This window comes from Oryctolagus cuniculus, chromosome 15, assembly GCF_051225735.1.
Source record: "Oryctolagus cuniculus isolate XC-2025 breed Fujian yellow rabbit chromosome 15, ASM5122573v1, whole genome shotgun sequence".
In the NCBI taxonomy this organism is placed as follows: Eukaryota; Metazoa; Chordata; class Mammalia; order Lagomorpha; family Leporidae; genus Oryctolagus; species Oryctolagus cuniculus.
In genome coordinates, this window is record NC_142881.1 from 90,224,635 (window position 1) to 90,245,958 (window position 21,324).

Here is a 21,324-nt window from a genome sequence, read left to right on the forward strand (position 1 = left end):
GATGTGAGTAATATACCTATGTTCATTTCCTGAAATTGATGGTTTTATTTTAGTTACGTAATAAAATACACATGCCTGTAGGAAACACATGCAAAGTATTCAGGGTTAAGGAACAGGAAGAAAGTACTCACAATTTCTATGTAAGTTGGTGTGGGGCTCCATGGGATGGGCAGCCATGGAGCCCCCACGTCAAGGTCGGTCTGATAGCTGTTGCTGTGTCTTTATCACAAGGCGGATGTTGCTAGTTTCGGTTAGGGCAATGCTTTCCCACGGTCGGGACTTTCCAGAGGAGTTGAGAATGTTGTAAACAACAAGATGGCGCTGAGGACTGCGTGGTGAGCCTGCCTGCTGCGTGACACCTCATCTGATTGGCCTGAGGACGCGTGCACACTGCGTGAACAGACAGCGGATTGGAATGTTCCGTGCATGGACTTGAGCCCACTTGTAATTGGCCAGATTTTTTATATAAGCTGTGTGCTGAGGAAGGAGGGGGCTTTCCTGTCCACTCTCCTCCCTTCATTCTTTCTCTGTCACTGTTATTTTCTCATTAAAAGTCTGCTGAAGACCGATAAGCTGCGAACAGTGTCGTTCCTTTGCGGGCAAGGGAGCGACAAATTGGGCTTCTCCAAACTTTTTTAAAAATGGTTTTTGAAATTCAAGTGTGAAATGGTTTATAAAAGGAGGAGCATTTGGACTAGCAGTTGCTGGTTAAGATGCCTGTGTACCACCTCAGAGTACCTGGATTCAATTCTCTGCTCTAATCCTGACTCTGGCTTTCTGCTAATGTTCACCCTGGCAGGCAGCAGGTACTGACTCAGATGACTGGGACCCTCCACTTATTTGGGAAAACAGCATTGGCTCCTGGATTCACCTTGGTCCAGCCCAGGGCGTTGCAGACACATGGGGAATGAATCAGTGGAAGTGGGGCTCTCCTTCCTCCTCCTCTGTTCCTCTTGCTCCACTCTCTTCTTTCTCTTTTTCTATAAGTAATTACCAAGAAAAACAAACAAACATAGAACAGACAGTGTGTAAGGGAGAGAGCTCCAAGTGGTGTTTGCAGAAGGCAGGCTGGCAATAGGCAGTCCTCAAAGCATTCCTCAGGGCAGATGCTCTCTCTCCAGCTGGGTCTCCATCAGCAGAACTCCCACTCACTGTTCTCACTGGCACTCAGGCCACCATGTAGCCTCCTCGGTAAACTCCCCTGCCCTTACAGCAGCAGCACCCTCTATTCTTTTATGCCTACCATCTGCCACCATCCTATGGTTTCTCTTTTTCTACTGATGTCTTTAGACTATACTCACAGGTTTACAGAATGTAAATTTATAGCTTATACAATCAATAGGATATCATGTATTTATTTGAGCAGAACTGAAAAACAGTTTATGATTTTTGTGTAGAACATCAGAGACCAACGTTTACACCTATTTATTCTCAGCTATCTTTTATCTAGCAAATCAAAGGTAGTAAGAAGTCCATTTAGCAAAGAGGAAAATGCATGGTTCTCTCATGAAAATAAGGGGATTGGCTCTCCTAATGGGCACAGGTGAAGGGTGAATAGAGACTACCATGGAGCCAGCCTGATGTGGAGAACTAGGCCTATGCCACAGCCCCTGGAGGACGGTGTCTGTGCAGAGTACTTACACAACAGACACCAATAGCTCCCCTGTGGCCATTACTATCAGGAGAATGACACACATGCCAAATAACACATTTACTGAGGAAAATAATAGGACTTTGTAAAGAGATTCAATATTTATTTACCTCAGAGACCAAAGATGCACCAAATCACAAGATTTGTGGACGCACAGAGGAGTCATTATAGTATAAGTATGTTTATAGCCTCCATCAATAGAAGAGAGTGGGAGGACATAATTCTTTAATACATTTAAGGCCTAGGGAGTTTCATGAATGTGAAAAGAAAATAATCCCATCATAAAACCCGTGGTCTGCTCCCATTGAAGCTCCCAGCTGCACACGTGGAATCTCTAGGAGGTATATGAGGGAATTCAAAATCCATAGTTTCTTTCCCAAAACATACATTTCCATGACATTTTTATGACTCCTCATATGCATGAATTTCAAAAAATTTGTGGCAAAATAAATGTGTATTTTAATTCAATTTCCCACAATCTCTTTGAAGTACACTTATACCATGTCTGCACTCAATCCATGCCTTCAAAAACCAGATTGGGAGGTAGGGGTTCATTCCAAAGAAACTCTGAGGTGTCAGAACAAGGTTCCAAGTTCATCTGACAGGAAGGACAAACACTACACCTGTAGCTTCCTCAGTTTCTAGACCTAGGGCAAGTCCCCATCCCAGTTTGACCTGTGGATTCACAAGTGTTAGGCACCTGAGTTACATAAGGAACACAATCCTTGCCTGGAAGTCACTGAGTCACAGGCTTTGTCTTAGCAAAAAATAGTCTGCAAACATATAAGCTGGATGCCTTCAAAAGTCATAATTTTCCATTTAATAATTTATCCTTACTGCCAGGAAACCTCTTACGGAAATCACACATTACCAAAGGTGACAGAAAAGCAACAAAGGTTACAGTATAGCCAGCATGGGAAAATGCGGCTCAGAAAGAGAAAAGCACTGTGAAAAGTTCACATAGCAGGATTAAAATAGAATCCAGGGGTAAAAGCTGTCACCTGCAGTGACTTATACCATATACCATATAATATGGACACTGGTTCGAGTCCTGGCTGCTCCACTTCCAATACAGCTCTCTGCTGTGGCCTGGGAAAGCAGTAGAAGATGGCCCAAGTCTTTGGATCCCTGCAGATACTTGGGAGACCCAGAAGATACTCCTGGCTCCTGGCTTCAGATTGGCCCAGCTCATGGCCATTTGGGGAGTGAACCAGCGGATGGAAGACAATCTCTCTCTCTCTCTCCCCCCGTTTCTGTAACTCTGCCTTTCAAATAAATAAATCTTAAAAAAAAAAAAAAAAAGATCCAGGACTTTGCTCCAAGGCAGCACCAGGGAGAGCTCTTCCAACAGCAGCAGCAGTCAGAAATCCCAAATTACTAGCATGGTTAAAGTTACTGATGTCCTTTAGGGATGCTGAATTCTTACAGCAACATCATAGGGCCACAGGAGATTGGCTCTTGCCTTCAGTGGCCCTGTCTTAGCAGCCCAAAGCAGCATATAAAAAGGGTTTATTGATGTGTTTTGTCTGCTATTTTCTAAAACATCTGCCATGCCCAGTAGCAAGAACCAGAGGAGAAAAAACTGGAAGATATCTCTTTGCCATGTCTTACAAGTTAGTGATTATTCCACTAAAAATGAGAAGGAGCAAAGTCTCATTTCCTAAGACACTATGAGTAGGCTAGAGATGGAGAGAGGGTCTGGAGTGGTACCATAAACCCTTTAATCATCTCCAGCACTTGTAGATAGCATCTATAGAAGACAGGTTCAAACAAACGTATTCTTCTTCCAGGATGGAACACTGGTGTAGAAGCAAGCAGTCATTTATCTAGTCGCTAAGACACTTATCAGATAAATCTGAATTCAGATCATGAATACACTGCATACTCTTTGTGACAATCGCTTTCATGATACATGCATCTTTGGAGTTCAACCACGCAATATATATAAATTGCTTTGCACAATAATAAGTGCCAGTAAAAGGGAGTTAGTGTTAATACATGAGAAAAAGGAAAGGGAAATATCATTTTCTGAAAAACTCCTCTAAACCAGTACATGGAAGCTCTGCACTGACAATTTATATGGTTTATACACCTTAATTATCCTAGCTATCAAACAAAATGGATAAAACTATTTCCATCTTACAAATGAGGAAAAGAAGATTCATAGATACTCTGATCTGGGGGACTCTGTTTTTCCTTCACCATGTTTGATGGCTGCATTTCTCCATTTGACTGATTCCCCCATCAGCCATCATGCTAATGATGCACACCAACTACAATTTTCCTTTGGGGTAAAGTGTGGTTTTAAGCAACAGTAGTCTACTTTAGTCTACTTTAAGTGATAACAACATCTGTCTAAACCACCCAAATTTATGTTCATAATTTATTTTCCTTTTATTTTAAAGAGAGAAAAAGTACAGTCTTGAAGGGACAAGCAGAAACAGGAAGAGGTTCCTTGGACAGCCGCTCCAAGCCTCTTACAGAACACAATTCCAGAGGAGCAACCTCTCCTGCCTAACAGAGTGAGACACCGCGAGGAAGCAGGCTACAGCCAGCTTTTGTGCAGATCCCCAAGTCTGAGGTTTTCATTCACAAATCTCCACCTTGGCAAATGCGGTCCCCTCTATTTTGGCATTCACTTCCATTGTTCTCCAGTTAAGTTATCGCCAGTTCTTCAAAATCCAGCCAGAGTTTCCCCTTTTTACTAACTTTTGCTGATACCCCACCATAAAGTTAGTTGCTAAAGCATGATTTATTCCTGTTTAATGAGTTCTGTCTCACTATATTAGAAGATATTATGTATAAGTTTTTCCTAGTAAGAATTTTCAGTGAGTTAGGGGAGAAGGATAAGATTACTTTTTAAATCTAAATAGAGCATAAAAGTCCGAGAAACAGTGAGCTAGATCCTTAAGGACAAAGACCACATTTTAATCATTTCTGTATTCTCAGAATACAGCACAGGGGCAGACAAAAAGTAAGTGTGAGTGAAAATTGCCTGAATGAATAACTGTGCCCAAAGTCCTAACACTAATTCTCTGGAATCAGAACCTACTAGAACAAAATAAGGTCCAAGTACCAACGTTTTCTTCCTTTTCTGTTTATTCTTTCTTCTAGTGAGACTGTACTCATATAAGGTAAAGGTAGGACCTAACTTCTTGTCTGTTGCCCTTAAACAAGATGTCATGGCCTGTCTTTTCAAAAATAATTCTCTGGGGGCTGGCATTGTGGCACAGTGGGTTGAGCCACTGATTGCAACACCAGCAACCTGTATCAGTGCTAATTCAAGTCCTTGCTTCTCCACTTCTGATGCACCCCCTGATAATCCATCTGGGAAAGCTCTGGAATATGGCCCAAGGTTGTGGGTCCCTGTCACCCTTGTGGGAGACTTGCATGTAGTTCTAGGTTCCTGGCTTCATCCTGGCATAGCTTGGCTTTTATGTACATGTGTTGAGTGAACTAGCAGTTGGGAGATCTATGTCCCTGCCTCTCCCTCTGTAACTCTGCCTTTTAAATAAATAAAATAAACCTTTCCAAAAAAAGTAATACATTTAAATGAGGGAGTGATAAAACTGGCCCAAGAAGCTTCTGATAACTGGATTCCAGAAGTCATTTGCTTCTCCAATGTATAAAACTCTGTTGGCCAGTATTCCCTGGAGGGGTTTGTGTAGGGGAATTCCAGCACAGGAAAGAAAATTCCAGGTAGGGCAGATGGGAACTATGACTTACCTGTGATGCCACAGAACAGGTAGAACTCATCATAAAAATTCCCTATAGAGCACAGCGTTGACGACCGATCCAAGGAAGATCACGAGCATCACTGACCAGCAAGGAGCATGGAGGTGAGCTGAACATACACCTCTCAGCCCAATTTCAAACTGCAGGAACCTTCACCCCTCGATCCTCAGGGAAGCTGGGAGTTAAGCAGCAGCTGCTGGTTCCTTGTTGTGCATGTTACAACAAATATGTACTTTCCTCCATCAGCCCAATGTCCATGATTGGCTTCTGTGCACTGGCCAAGAGACTCAGGCTGGAGATTCTACAGCAACACTTCCAACTAGTTTGGGGCATTATTTTACTGCATTAACCCATCCCAGCCTGTCCTCCTCAGTGAAATAGATAGATGATAGATAGATAGATAGATAGCATTGCCATGATACCTGAGTAGTATTAAAAGGATTAATTTAGGGACAAGTATTTGGACTGTCCCATCCAATTACCACCCACAGATCTACAGTTCCCCAAATCAGGCTCATGCAAAGAGAAATCAATTACCAGGACACAGAAGGTTTGAACAGGCATGTTGGTGGTCTCCTGAGAAGCCAGGGTTGGCTTTGACACTCCCAAAAAATTAACTGCCTTCTTATTTTACTTGTGGTTGTGGGCACAATTTTGAACATATCAAAGCAATCCTTAAAAATACAAGTTTCCCCAAAAGAATGTCTGTAAAGGAAGAAATGCTTAAAGTAAGGACACCAAGTAAATTTGCTTCTCAGTAGGTCTAGGCCGTAGTCATCATTTAAAATACAAAAAAATCTGTTTCCAAGAAAAAAAGTATATATACATATATGAATACATATGCATACATATAGGATATACTGTGTACATCTGAAGTGCATGTGACAAAATATTTTTAAAATAAACAAAATAAACTTACAATAAAAAAGAAACCATTCAAGAAAACCGAGTAGATCCAGTGGGGCTCGAGTCAAACCTGGCAGGTGTGGCCAAGGAACGCATCAGATTGCAGTCGGCCCAAACCACACACCTCTCCTCCAGGGAAGAGAAACCGCAGCAGTAAGGTGACAGCTTCATCTGGTAGCAGCTCTGCACTAGCCTTGTCAGCACCTCATGACTTGACCTCTAGTAACTCACTTAACATTCCTGGGCCTGTTTCTCACACAGGCAGTAAAGACACAAATGTTCACCTTCTTGCCCGTTTCCTGCAGTGACTGTGAGAAGTTATTAAAGAATTCAAGAAGCACTTTACAAAGATGTGTGAGGCCACAGGGGTGGCAGCACTAACAAATGGCCCCATACAGACAGGAAGAAATGATGGGCCACACTTTGGAGAATTTCTATAGAGAAGCTGCTCACTTACTTTGCCTTTCTGACAGACTTTAATCCATCCTTAAAAAGTCCATCCTGGGAAAACCTAAGAACCCCTGCTGCCTGAAAATTTTTCATTATAAAGAGTGGTACCTTCCTTTATTTCCTCTTTTCTGTTGGCTGCCCCCACCAGGAGTTGTGTGTACCACATGGTCACAACTGTGAGAACCCAAAACATACCAAGCCACTTAATACTGGCTGGCTTTTAAAAAATATTAACTGGGTAAAATATTACTATTGATCAAGTATCCTCTTTGTAAACTATTGTCTCCATAATTAATCTAACTAAGGGTTAAATCAGATGATGTAAGGGATTCAGTCCACTAACCTGGCTTCTAGAATAGGTGTTCAGGAATGTCGTTCTCTATCCAATTCCCCACCTTTCTACATTTGGTGAATTAGAGGATATAAAATAATCTTAAAAGAACTACAAACATCAATAAAACACCAATAAAATATTATTCTCGCATGAGGATGTTAATTTATGCTCTTTGCAAGCCCTCTAAGTATTCACACCCATGTATTATGTTATTTATTACGTTATTCTTACAGCCAGAGACGCAGAGATGCATTCCAGGAACAGAGCAGCAGGTAAGATTTTTCCAGAAGACAGAGTTTAGGAAAGGCCAGGATTTGCCGGTGGGTCAGTAGCAATAAGGGTTCACTCTTAAAGGTTCATCTTCAGGAAAGGAAGAAGGAAGAAGAGCACCGACCGATTCTTGAGAGTTTTGGGGTTAGGGAGGGATGCAAACAAAAGCGAACACCTTATAATTTCCATTCCGTTTCCCCTGGAGACTTTCCAGTCCCTTGGTGAGGGCCCGCACGTCCGCAGCCTGCACACGCCCCGGGCTGGACTCCATTTCCCAGAGTGCCCAGGCGCTCCAGTGTGTTCCGTGCTCTACGTGCGAACGTGGGAGGTCGGTGCGCGCGCGCCTGCGAGTCCCCGGACTGGCCTGGGGCGTCCCCGGATCCGAGCGAGCGCGCTTGCCTCCCCGCACTCGCAGACCCCGGCTCCGCGCCTGCAGTCCCGGCTCTTTCCGAGCGCAGCCCCCCACTCCCGGGCCGGCCCCCGCTGCTTCCGCTTCCGCCGCCCCGCGTGCCCAGGACTGTCCTGGCGGCGCGCTCCCCCTTGCTCCCGTGCGTCCCGAAGAGCGCGGCGGTGCTCCCCAGGGATTTCCACGGCAAGTACAGCGCCGGCAAGGGCTGCGGATGCGTGTGTGCGTGCGGGCGCTAGGGCAGCTGGCGGGTCGGGGACAGCTGGTTCACTTTCTGGGCGCGCTTCCGGGGCGATCGGGGCTGATCCCCCCGGGCAGCGGCCAGGGGCTGAGGCTCGGGCTGCCCTGCCTTCGGCCGTCGCCTCCTACCCTTCCAGCGCCTGGCGAGCCCCACGCGCGCTCTCAGCCTTTCCTTTAGGCGTTTTATTTAGGGGGATCCGAAGAGGGAGCGACCCGACGCGGGAACTGTGCGTACCTGTACAGCGAGAGGACCGCGAAGGAAAGCACCCGCACTCCGGTTCTCCGTATTTTAAAAGCTCTGTTCCCACTTTGGGTCGGTCGTGAGGGCCATCTTCTCCGTGTATCCCGTGCAGTTTCCGGCGGGGCGGGAGAGGTCTTGGCGGGAGCCCGGGCAGCCGGCGGGATGGGGAAGGAGAATCTGATGAGAGTCTGCCGCGCGGTTCCCAATCTTGCCCTGCCGGCCAGCGGGGTAGACGCGGACACCTCGGGCAGTTGGGGTCCTGAGCGCTGGGCTGACTTTGTCCCAGCAGGAGCAGCGTGGGGGCGGGGTAGGCCGTGGCTTTGTGGTGTCTAGTTAACAAAGACTTTTTGCAATTTGGAGTTTGAGGCTGTGGAAAAGTAGCTGATGACTTATTTGGCTGCTTTTCGACTTTTGTCTTCAGTCCTTTCTTCCTCTTTTAGCAGGGCTGTCACTGTTATTACTTGTTGATCCCTTCGCAAGGTGAGAAGTGCTCTGAAGTTAATGCAAATCTACCGCTTGGGGCAGTAACGGGAGCTGTTTTCCTCTGGAAAGTGCTAACAGGAAGAAAAGTTAACACTTTCCCTTTATCTGAAACTACCATCATCTCAATGCTCCACCCATGTTGTTACAATGTATAGTGTTTTAATTAAGATGTCCAATTAGTTTTCTTATTTTGGGTTCTGTGTTTAAGCCTATAACATTTTTTTTTACATTGGGAGCATATCAGCTATACATTTTTATAATGACTGTGCTCTGTGGAAGCCTCCAGACAAGTTGTTAGTGTGAGGAGGAGGTAAGAAAGAAAAGGGAAAAGAAAAAAAGTGCCCACACAGTGGGAGTAAAAGAGATAAAACACTATTGCTGCCTAATGTTCAGCATAATAAATTTTTCAAATGATGAACCAGGCTTGAGTGACTCACCTGTTCTGTTAGAGTGTCAGCAGAAATACCAATTTTTGAAGCTCGTTAAATGAGGTCACGTAGGAAGTATAAAAAGTGAATCCTGGGTAGGAAGAGTATTAGGGTAGCAGCGTTGCTCCTCTCAACCCCGGTGTGCTGTTTGTTCTTTTCTTTAGCATAACTTCCTGCCATAGTGCTTGTTGATAGAGAAGCAGCTCCTTCAAGCCCTTCAAGCAGCTGTAAGCTCACTCACATGTTGCGTAACCATTAATTGACTTGGAAATATCCAGTATCAGGATTCCTAGGCTTGTCAGTCTAACTGGCTGTCCAGGGCAGATCATTCCTTGTACTGCTACTAAGTTGGTAAGCAAATTACTTGCACGTTGTCCTTCCACTCCACAGCATTTCCTATCTCATTTTCAAAGCTGTGACAGGCTCCGGGTAGGCAGGTGGTGGTATTTACACACTGCACAAATTGCCACTACCAACCAAGACCCACAGCAGAACTCTCTCTAGGGAAGTTTTCCAGTCAGCTGGCCCCAGGGTGATTATTTTGAAACAAAATTATTTTGAAACAAAATATACATGCTGTATCCAAATAATGGAAGTTGTTCCACACAACCCTCCCTTTTATGTTAGTAAGGAAAAGGAGGGAAAAAAGGTTCAAAATGCCTTTTCTGTCCTGGTCCAGCTGCTTCTCCTCACTTCGTTGTTACCCATCCACTAGGATTAGCCCTGGATTTCCTCTGACTTCTTTGTCCTTTCATTTTTTTATATATTTATATTTTATTTTATTTAATGAACATAAATTTCTGTCCTTTCATTTTAATTAGATGCAAGTTCATATAAGAATTAGACAGACTGGGTCTCTGAGTTAGGAACGGACTTCAGAGTTACATATCTACCTGATAGCTTGGGTTAGAGAACCTCCAATCTCAAGATACTTTCTTATTCTGGAATTTATATTATTAGATATTGTTTGAAAGAAATAAGCTAGTAGAATTTGCCTGTCATGGAGATTGGGGTGAAACAATTAGATGTGCTGTAATATTTTGAGGAGCATCCAAATTCAGGGTCCTAGAGGTTCCAGTGTGTGCTTCAACACTTTGACCCTCTTGCTGAGGGGAGACCCATCTGTAAGCCTCCCCCATATGTGTGCACAACAGATTGTCTCTGCTCAGGAGAGGCTTCGGGTGGGACTTGAAGGACCTTGCAGGTTAGGGGAAAAATACAGAGCAAGGCAGAGATAGGACTTCTGGACTGGGATGAGAAGGGAAAGGGAGAGGGGAGATGGGTAGGGAGCCGCATAGTGACTGTGTATGTGGGGATATGAATACACACACAGACACAGCAATATTTGTCTAAAGAACAAAACAATATTCAGGAACTGAAATAGCTTATGAAGTACCCGACTGTACTACTTGGAGGGAGCCCTCTTACATGTAGTTGTTTACTTGAAATCAGGCTGCAACAGAGAATCCTTTCCCTGACTCTGATTACAACATTCCTTCCTTAGGTGGTTTGGAGCAAAAGTTACCCAACTTTTGTTGACTTTTGTGAGTGTAGGCTGGTAGAGCATATTCTGTACAGCATATTGTGTGACATCTCAGCTGACATTTACTTTGCCAGATCTCCATGAAAATAATCCACCTTTTGCCTTTCTCAGCAGAAATCAGAGCAACGTTATTCTTCTGTGTCTGGGGCCAGTGACTCTTTCCCTATGCTGTGGAGGGAGATACTCTGACTCAGAATTGTAGCACTTCAGCCTGAGGAATGATGGGTGGAGTTCAGATGAAGAGGGCTTCCTGCCCTAGAGGTCTTTCCTTGGCTGCAAGCATAGCTGTGCTCTGTGCTGGGCCACTATGATGGGATGAAGAGGCGCTGTGAGACTTGGAAGGGCTAATCCCTTAAGAGCTTTAGAAGTTAGAACTGGGCCAGAAGAATTGGAAAGAGCAAGCATTTGAAAAGGCTTTACTTGTGTGGCAGACTTCATTATGAGGTTATTTAATAGGCCATTAACAAACAGATTAGTTGACAAAATCTTAATTAATAAGTTACAGGATTATTCTTCTAACCTCCATCTGTCCATCTCCTATTTCATCCCAGGGACTCCATATGCTCCTTAAGCTAAATATATCCGATGCAATGAAATTCAGTCTTTTTATTAAAATGAAAGCAGGCAGATGTAGAACTTAGTGCTATGCCTAATAATAATAGCAGACATTATTTGAGTGTTTCTTGATGTCAGACAATATTCTGGATGCATTGAAGGTAGCCAGTTGTTTACAACATCTTTATGAGATAGGTGTTATGTATCTCCATTTGCGGTTGAGGAAACTGAGTCCCAGGATTTTTAAGCAAAGTTCCCTTTGTCACATAAGCAAGAAGGAACATTGATGAGAGTCAACCCCAGGCAATGTGGCCTCAGAGTCAATTAGAAGGAAGAAAACCCCAGGGGAGGGAGACCTACGAGTCAGATTCATGAGATAATAAGAGTATTAATGATATTTCTCTCTGTTCACTGAGTGCCACACACTGTTCTTTTTCAGTATTTATTTGAAAAGTGGAGTCATAGAGAAAGGAAGAGAGACAGATAGAGAGGGATATACAGAGAGCTGCAGAGAGAAATTCTTCATCCACTGGTTCATTAACCAAATAGCTTTAATAGCCAGGGCTGGGCCACATTGAAGCCAGGAGCTGGAAATTCCAAGCAGATCTTCCCCATGGGTGGTGGGCCCGTGTGCTTGGGCCTTCTTCCACTGCTCTTCCAGGTATCTTAGCAGGAAGCAGCACTGGAAGCATGGAGTAGCCAGGTCTGATGTGGGACACCAGTGTCACAAGCAGCAGTTATATAACAATGTCTGACTCCAAACACTGTTCTAGTACTTCACATGGATGGATACACTTGAGACAGGCTGTGTCCATACTAGAAGAAACTGTAGAAATCTTCTGTAGGGCAGCAGCCTTTAGGTACAGTTGATTTTAGCCCACTATCAAGCCTTTGTCATCCTTGCCACACTGTGGGTTTTTTGAGTTAGGAACTGTGTCTTATTCATGTTTGTTGCAAGGTTCTGATGAATTGCCTGCGATTTACTAGTTAAACTCTTAAAAAAGTTTGCTAAATGTATTCCTTGATGGGATGGGGCAAGATGATTTAGCATCTGTTAATTCCTAATCTTCTTTGTGCTGCAGCCCCTGTCTTTGGGCTGCCCAAAGTACTTTATAGATCCTGTGGTTTAAGGAGTGTTGATTGTGGGCTGGCAATGTAGTGCAGCAGGTTAAGTCACCACTTGTGATACCTGTATCACCTATCAGACTGCTGGTTTGAAGCTTGACTGCTCCAGTTCCAATCCAGTTTTTTTAATATGTCTGGAACAGCAGCAAATGATGGTTCATGTACTTTGTTCTCTGCCATCCATGTGGGAGACCCAGATGGAATTTCTGGCTGGCTCCTGGCTTTAGCATGTCACAGATCTGGCGGTTGCAGCCTTTTGAGAAGTGAACCGCTGGATGGATGATTGATCTCTTCCTTTCTCTCTCTCTCTCTTGCTCTGCATTTTAAATAAATAAATATGTAAATAAATAAATTTTTTAAAAAGAAGTTCTGAGTCTGTGAGACAGCAGACATGCATCTGTTCTTTGTGTGCCTCCTTTTCTCAAGGGTAAAGTGGGATGAACATTGATAGAATTTACACTGGACCACTTTTTCTTAGTAACTTTGGAGAGAAGATGAAGAAGTAATAGAAGGCCTAGAACTATTTTTAATTTTGAGCTAGGAGAGAACTGTATCATGCTGCTTTATTTTTCTCATTTTCTATGTATCGTATTTAAATAAAACTCAAGAATTTGTTTTCCAAGGTGGGTGTTTAGTGCACTGGTTAACATAGCACTTGAAACACCTGATCCCATTTTGGAGTGCCAAGTTCAAGTCCTAAATCCTTCATTTCTTAACCAGCTTTTTGCTAATGTACACCCTGGCAGACAGCAGGTGATAACTGAAGTACCACACATTTGGAAGACATGGATAGAGTTCCAGGCTCCTGGCTTGAGTCTGACCCAGTCCCCACTGTTGTGGGCATTTAGGGGTATACCAGTGTCTTTCCCTGCCTTTCAAGTGAAAGATAAATTGCTAAAATCTTAAAAAAAAAGAATGTATTTTCCCTTGTATCCTACAAAAAACTTCTTTTGCTCTATGTAGATCTTATTTGTATATTTTGCAAATTTTCTTCTAAATCTCAATATGAAACCTTGCTGAGCACTGCCATCAGGCTGTCTACTTTGCTCCCATTCCATGATATATCCCCTTACATCATCTTCAGTTCACTGTAACTGCTCATAAACCCCCAGGCTGCCTCCCCATTTTGCATCCTTGTGTTCTTTCTAAGAAACTTGGTCATGGCCATATGAACTTTCTTTAGCAGCATCCTAATCTTTTAAGAGACTTAATATGCAGATTGTGGAGTAGTTGATTTTTGTTCTGAGCCTTAGCCTTAAGTGGGTTATTCTATGAAGCTGATTTTGGGTAGTGGGTAGAATTTTGCTGGATCAGAAGTTGGGGTGGGGGAGTTTGATGTTAGGGAAATAAGGCTGTCACTGCCCTTTTGTCTGTGCCCTACCTTGCAACCCATGCCTGCCATTGTATTCATTTTTAGAACTCTGGAGTGAAGACAGTAGTGATGGAATGAAGGAAAGAATTTTTCTTAGAGAATTTAAGAAGCTGACTTTTTTTCCTAACCTAAGCTTTGCCTTCTCACCTCCACCCTTCCTGCCCATTTGTTCCTACTTTTCAATCTGGTACTTTTAGGTTTTTCCTTTCTTTTCTTATACTACTTTTGTCCTATACCCAGCCTTGCTCCAAAAAGGAGTAGTGAATACAAATTATGAACTAGTGAATATAAATTATGAGCTAATGATTCAGAGAAAATTCATATCCAGTGTGGAACATAGAAAAGAAAAATCCATTTAAAAAGAGACACCATGCAGAATTCCTCTAGATGACTTTTCTTTCTTCAGAGCTGCATCAACAGTAATTTATTCCTTCTGATAATGTGACACAAAATAAATACTTCTAGGTTTCCTGATTTACATTCTCTGTTGGTTCGAGAGGCTGGCAGGTTGTTAGAGCAGGGGAAGAGCATCTGTCTTCCATTCATTTGTGCTGAGCTTCAGGTAAACTGGAAAGAAAGGAAATTTTTGCACAGGAAAAATGAAGTTGGAGGATTGAGGGAAGGGAATCTAGAGTGTAGAGGGGAATAAGTGCAAGGCAGTCTTCACAGGGATGTTTAGAAAGAAAACCAAATGAGAGCTAAATCAGAGAGCCAAAAAAAGGAAGAACTTGAAGAAATAGGTGGGAAGATGGGAAATTTGCATCATCTCAAGGAATTATGAGTAATCTTATAACATCTTTTTGATGAAGTTGTAGGGAAAAAGGATTTTGTGCTCATAGTTGGTAGAAATATAATACAGTAGAGTCTTTTTGGAGGGTAATTTGGCAGTTCTACCTGCAAAATTTTTAAATGCAAATGTTCTTTGGTGGGATTCAACTAGAGAAATTTTTCCTACATATATTTGGTAAAGTACTTAAAGACTTTGTAAAGTTCTTTCTAATATTGCTTGTAATGGGAATAAAATAGAAGCAACCTAATTATATATTATTAAGGAACTGATATTGTGATACATGCATATAATAGAATAATAAATATGGAATGGTTTGAAAAATGATTTGGGTACAAAGTACTTATGTATAAAATAATGTACAAAAAAGATACCTATTTGGAAAAATACATATATACATATATATATCTTTATGAAGGTACTTCAAAGGTTCATGAGAAATAACGTTAAAAGAGAGGTTGTTTTGATGCTCAAAAATTGAAATCCTTCGATAGTTTTTTGTGATATACACTTTATACAGACTTTTTGGAGATGCCTTCTATGTATGGATTTCAAAATTTGTTGCACCAAAACAAGTAGTTTTTTTTTTTTTTTAAGATTCATTTATTCTTTTTGAAAGTCAGAGTTACAGTGAGAGAGGGACAGAGGGATCTCCATCTGCTGGTTCACTCCTCAGGTGGCTGCAATGGCTAGCACTGAGCCAGGCGAAAACCAGGATCCAGGAACTTCATCTGGGTCTTTCACATGGGTGGCAGTGGGTGGCAGTGTCCCAAACACCTGGGCCATTCTCCACTGCTTTTCTCAGGCCATTAGCAGGGAGCTGGGTCAGATGTGGAGCAGCTAGGACATGAACCACTGCAAAAAGGATGCCACAACACCAGCCACTATACAACAACACCAGCCCCAAACTTATATTTTAATTCATTTTTTCATGATGTTTAAAGCAGCCTTGTATGCATGCATATAAGACTTTCAGAAGTATGTAAGAAACTGTTAAGAGCAGTTTCTTCTGGGAAATTTGAGTAGGATAGAAAGAAGGGAGTAACACTTTTATTTTATGTTCTGCTGCAATATTTAAATAGCTTATATGTGATATATTATTTTTAAAGATTTATTGATGTTATTTGAGAGGTGGAGCCTCAGAGAGAAAGAGAGAGAGAGAGAGAGAGAGAGAGAGAGAGAAAGTGGTAGAAAGAGAGAGCGAGTGAGCGAGAGATTTATCTTCCATCCACTGGTTCTCTCCCCAAATTGCTGCAACATCTAGGATAGACCAGGCTGAAACCTTGAGTCAGGAAACTCATCTGGGTCTCTCACGTGTGTGGTAGGGATTCTAGCACTGGGGCCATCTTACACGGCCTTCCCAGGTGTTAGCACAGGAAGCTGGATCAGAAGAATAGCCGGAACTGAAACACCACAATTCTGGCTCCCCCAGATATTATGTTTATAATGAAAAATTCTACTGTCTGGTTTTAAAATGATAATTTGTATATCCTGGAACAGAAAAAGGACATTAGGTAAAAAGTACAGAAATGCAAATAAATGAGATTTATTCAATAATGCTATATCAATATAGCTTCTTTAATTTTAATATAAGATGATAATAAAGGGGCCAGCACTGTGGCATAGCAGATAAAGCCACCACCTGTAGTGCCCGTATCCCATGTGAGTGCCAGTTTGAGTCCTGGCTTCTACACTTCTGATTCTGCTCTATGCTATGGCCCGGGAAAGCAGTGGAAGATGGCTCAAGTCCTTGGGCCCCTGCACCGGCATGGGGGACCCGGAGGAAGCTCCTGGCTCCTGGCTTCAGATCAGTGCTACAGAAGTGAAGATGTTTAAAAGTGTTTAAACAATTCTTTAAGTGAGTAAGAAGGAGTGCACAGAGAGTAGATGTAAGTGGTCAGTGTAATCCATTTAACCAGCTCTGTGAGTGGTCATTTCTGTAAGATCTTTTTCCTTTAAGTTGGCACCACAGGAGGAAAACCAGGGCACTCCACTCCTAGACGTTTTCAAGTTGTATTTCTTCCCTCCTTATGCATCAGGGCGGATTGTAGCAGTTTGTTGAGTTCTTTGCAGGGTTGGGATTAGGGAACAGAGACCTGCCATCTCTTTGCCTTTGACATTAAGACATTGTTAAATTAATTTTTTGAATTAATTTATATCTTCAACAGAGGGAGGCATTTTCATTTCACCTTTCCAGGTAGTAGAGGGAGATCTGTACACCCTCATTCCAGTTGATTCAGGCACCAAGTTTGAAGAAAGGGGTCCTCTGTAGTGTCGTTACAGCCAGCTCCTTCATCCTTCTTTGATTTCCTCTAACTTTGGCTTCTGGGCCATTTTACTCCTATTGTTTTACTTCTACCCTGTTTCTGTTGCCATCACATACTAATTCCCACATCACAGCACTCACAATTTTATATTGTGACAAAAGTGTGCACATGGGAAGAGAGCAGAATGTTGTTAGTCTGTAGAGGAATTTTAAAACAGTGATCAGTGGGGCAGGTGTTGTGGTGCAGCAGGTCAAACCACCGCTTAAGTGCCCAAATCCCATTTTGGAATGCAAGTTGAAATCCTGTCCACTCTGTTACCAAACCAGCTTTCCTCTAATGCATCCTGGAAGGCAGTGGATGGTAGCTCAAGTGCTTATGTCTCTGTCACCCATGTCAGAGAGCCAGATGGTGTTCCTGGGTCAGTTATGGCTATTTTGACCATTTGGAACATGAGCCATCTCTCTCTCTCTCTCTCTGTCTCTGTCTCTCTCTGTCATTCTGCCTTTCAAATAGATAAAAATGAGTAAACATTTAAAAAATAAAACAACTAGTTTTATTAGATATTAGTCTATTAATATCTAGCCTGCTTCTTAATCGCTTTCTGTACTGGGAATTTTAAACAACATTCATTGTAAATTATTTCTCCAAAAATCTATTGAGTCATCCACTCCAGAAACCTGAAAGTCATCCTTAATGACTGCTTTTCTTAGCTCTCATAGCCAACCCATCACCCAGTGTAGCTGATTTCTGATTACTCTTTATTTCCTGGTTCTGTAAGTTTCTCTTCCCTTTACTCTCATTGCTGCTGCCTGTGTGCAGGCCTCACCATTGCTCTCCAAGATGAAACCAGTCTCCTGCCTTCTTTCTGTACCTGGAAATCCACCGTATAGGAAGTTACCAGGAAGCCCCTCTGTCCATCAGGATCTCTGTTCTCATTGAAACCCTCTGATGTCTCCCCATCATGTGCAAATCAAAGACCAAGCCATCTTGTAGAATACCTGACTGTCTGTATCCACCACTCCTAGACTTCAACTTTGTACTTGCCAAACACAATTCCCCGTGCTTGCTATGTTCTTCAGACTGTTTTTGCTGTTGGTAGCCACACTGCTTGGAATGGTCCCCTCCCTGCTTTTCCTTACTCACTTCCTCATTCTGAAGGCTCAGCTCAGATGTTACCTCCTCCAAGAAACCTTCAATGACCATCCCAGGACAGGGCAAGTAGCCTTTCAAAGAGGATTCTCTAGGCTAATCATGCATGTATCATGTTGGGCCATTATCTATGTATGATATGGCTTTCTTCCCAGCATAAGTGTCCTGGGGCAAAAATTGTCATCCAACTTCATATTATTGTGCCAAGTTTGATGCTCAACATGACTTATACTACCTAAAGTAATGTAAATGCTATGTGAATGGTTGTTATATTCTATTGTGTGGGAAATAATGGCAAGAAAATGTTTTTACATGATAAGTATAGATGCATTTTTTTCCAGATGTTTTCAATCTGCACTTGGTGGTTGAATCCACGGATGCAGAACTCCTGGATATGGATGGCCAGCTGTAGTTTCTGTGGAGATGGAGGACATGACAGTCCTGAGACAGGACTTTGGGGGGTTGTAAAGTACTGTCTACCTTGAGGGTCTACTTGAATTCTAATTTTCTCTTTTTAAATCATGATAGCCAAACACTAAAATGCATGGGACCTTTCAGAATTATGTTACCCAACACAGTGGCCACAACCACTTATGGTTTTTTAAATTGGAAAGGAATGAAATAAAAGCTCAGTTCCTTAGTCAAATTTGCCAAACTTCAAGTTCTCAATAGTCACACTTTACATATTGGACTTGTGACACACAGAACATTACCATCTTTGCAGAGAGTATGGTTGGACACCAGTGTTTTAGAATGAGAGAATCTTGGGGGCTGGCACTGTGGTGCATGCCGCGAGCGTCTTGGGGAGTGTGGCCGGCAGACTCAACCCAGGGCCCGCGACGACGGTTTCTCGGGCAAGAAAAGAACGAACGACGTTTATCGCCCTTCAGTAGACTTTTTATTAGAGAAAGTAGACGTGACAGAGGTAGAGAGGAAGGAGGAAAGGAGAGGAGAGAAAAAGAGCTTCCTCTTTACACCCGCGGCTTATATACAAAATGCGACCAATCAGGAGCAAGCTAGAGTCCATGCATCAAGCACACCAATCCGGTCTCTGTTCACATGAAGGGCACGCGTCCTTCGGCCAATCGGGTGAGGTGTCACGCAGCAGGCAGGCAGGCAGACTGACTGCGGGGGTCCTGCTGCCATCTTGTTGTTTACTGCGACCTCGATCCCTCCTCCTCCGGAGAGCCCCGCCCATAGGAAAGCCCCCCGGTCAAAACCGAAAGTAAAAACCTCCGCCTAGCGATGCCGTGGACTATTCCCTGACAGGTGCAGTGGGTTAAACTGGCATATGCTGCACCACCATCCCATATGGGCGCAAGTTCAAGTCTCGGCTGCTCTGTTTCTGATCCAGTTCCCTGCTAATGTGCCTGGGAAAGCAATGGAGGATGTCCCAAGTGTTGTACCTGGAGGAGGCTCCTGGTTCCTGACTTCAGCCTAGTCCAGCCCCAGCTATCGCAGCCATTTGGGAAGTGAATGAGCTGATGGAAGATCCCTCTCTGTCTCTCCCTCTTTCTCTGTAATGCTGAATTATAAATAAATAAATAAATCTTAAAAAGAAACAGAATGGGAGAGCCTTGATGAGTAATATCAAAGTCACCTTACATTAGCGGAAGCTTAAATTATGAAATAAGAATTATTTTAATTTTTAGGTTTTGTTTTTTAAAATCAGAATATAGAGAGAAGAGATAGCGAGAGAGACACAGAGACATCGTCCATCCACTAGTTTACTCCCCCAGATGGCTTCAATGGCCAGTACTGTTCGAGGCAAACCCCAGGATCCAGGAGCTTCGTCTGGGTCTCCAACATGGGTAGCACGGACCCAAACACTTGGGCCATCTTCTGCTGGTTTCCTAGGCCATTAGCAGGGAGTTGAATTGAAAAGTGGCATAGTCAGGCCAGCACCATGGCTCATTTGGTTAATCCTCCGCCTGTGGCGCCAGCATCCCATATGGGCGCCGGGTTCTAGTCCCGGTTGCTCCTTTTCCAGTCCAGCTCTCTTCTGTGGCCCGGGAAGGCAGTGGAGGATGGCCCAAGTGTTTGGGCTCTGCACCCGCATGGAGACCAGGAGGAAGCACCTGGCTCCTGGCTTCGGATCAGAACAGTGTGCTGGCCATAGCGGCCATTTGGGTAGTGAACCAATGGAAGGAAGACTTTACTCTCTCTCTCTCTCACTGTCTAACTCTATCTGTCAAATAAATTTAGAAAAAAAAAAGAAAAGAAAAAGTGGCACAGCCGCAACATAAAGCATATGTTATGTCAGCATTGCAGGTGGTGGTTTTACCCACTACACCAGCCCCAATAATTTTTTAAAAATTTATTTTTTAAAATTAATATGAAGAAAACAGATTTCCTGTTGTTCATACATACAGTTGTAAGAGTATAATGGTACTTACCCTCCCTCCCTCACCTCTCTTTCCTTTCTATTTAAATTTTTGTCATAACATTTTTAATTTACTTTATGGTCATAGGCCTTATGTTCCATAAATAAAGAATTCGGTAATTTAAAAAGTAGAGCATTGTTGAATAAAAATATAGAAGTGCTATAAATAATAATTAAATGAGAAAATGTTAGTTTCACTCATATACTTTGATTATTTTTTGGATTCTGTATTAGCTACCACAAATCAGAGAAAATGTGATGTTTGTCTTTTTGTGTCTGGCTTATTTCACTAAACATATAATGGTCTCCAGTTGCACCCATTCTGCTACAAATGATGGAATTTCATTCTTTTTTATAGCTAAGAAGTATTTGTTGTATAGATAGACCACATTTTCTTTATCTGATCAACAACTGGTGAATTGAGCAGCTATAAACATGGAGATATAGATAACTCTTTCATATGTTGATTTCATTTCTTTTGGGTATATTCTCAGGAGTGGGATAGCGGGGTCATATTTTAGATCTATCTGAGGACTCTCCATGTTGTCTTCCATAGTGGTTGTTCCAGTCTACATTCCAATTAACATTGTATTAGGGTACTTTTATCCATATCCTTTTCAATATTTTTTATGTTGTGATTTTTGGATGATAGCTGTCTAACTGGGTAGAGGTGAAACTTTATTTACTTTTTAAAAAAGATTTATTTATTTGAAAGGCAAAGTTGAAGACAGGTGTGGGACGGGAGGGTCTTCCATCTGCTGGTTCACTCCCCAAATGGCTGCAACTGCTAGAGCTGGGCCCATCTGAAGCCAGGAGCCTGGAGCTTCTTCCAGGTCTCCCATGTGGGTGCAGGGGCCCAAGGATTTGGGCCATATTCTACTGCTTTCCCAAGCCATAGCAGAGAGCTGGATTGGAAGTGAAGCAGTCGGGACTGGAACTGGCCCCCACATGGGATGCACTGCAGTCAGCGGCTTTACCGACTGTGCCAAAGCACCAGCC

General features: G+C 42.9%; 1 protein-coding gene and 1 long non-coding RNA gene across 3 annotated transcripts in view; one reads left to right on the plus strand and one right to left on the minus strand.

Annotated features, from left to right (window-relative positions):
* Positions 1 to 30: 30 nt before the first annotated feature.
* LOC149122172 (uncharacterized) lies at positions 31 to 7,451 on the minus strand. Its single transcript, XR_016221280.1, has 2 exons — positions 7,308 to 7,451; positions 31 to 980 (listed from the first exon to the last, which is right to left on the minus strand). It is a non-coding gene; the product is annotated as an uncharacterized LOC149122172 (long non-coding RNA).
* Positions 7,452 to 7,640: 189 nt separating this feature from the next.
* LOC138845290 (uncharacterized) overlaps positions 7,641 to 21,324 on the plus strand; it is an 81,427-nt gene continuing 67,743 nt past the window's right edge. The window contains exon 1 of one of the 2 annotated variants that reach the window (XM_089313735.1): positions 7,641 to 7,942. The gene's annotated coding sequence lies outside the window, so the exon portion shown is untranslated. The remainder of the gene's footprint in view (positions 7,943 to 21,324) is intronic. The other variant, XM_089313734.1, reaches the window with a different exon arrangement.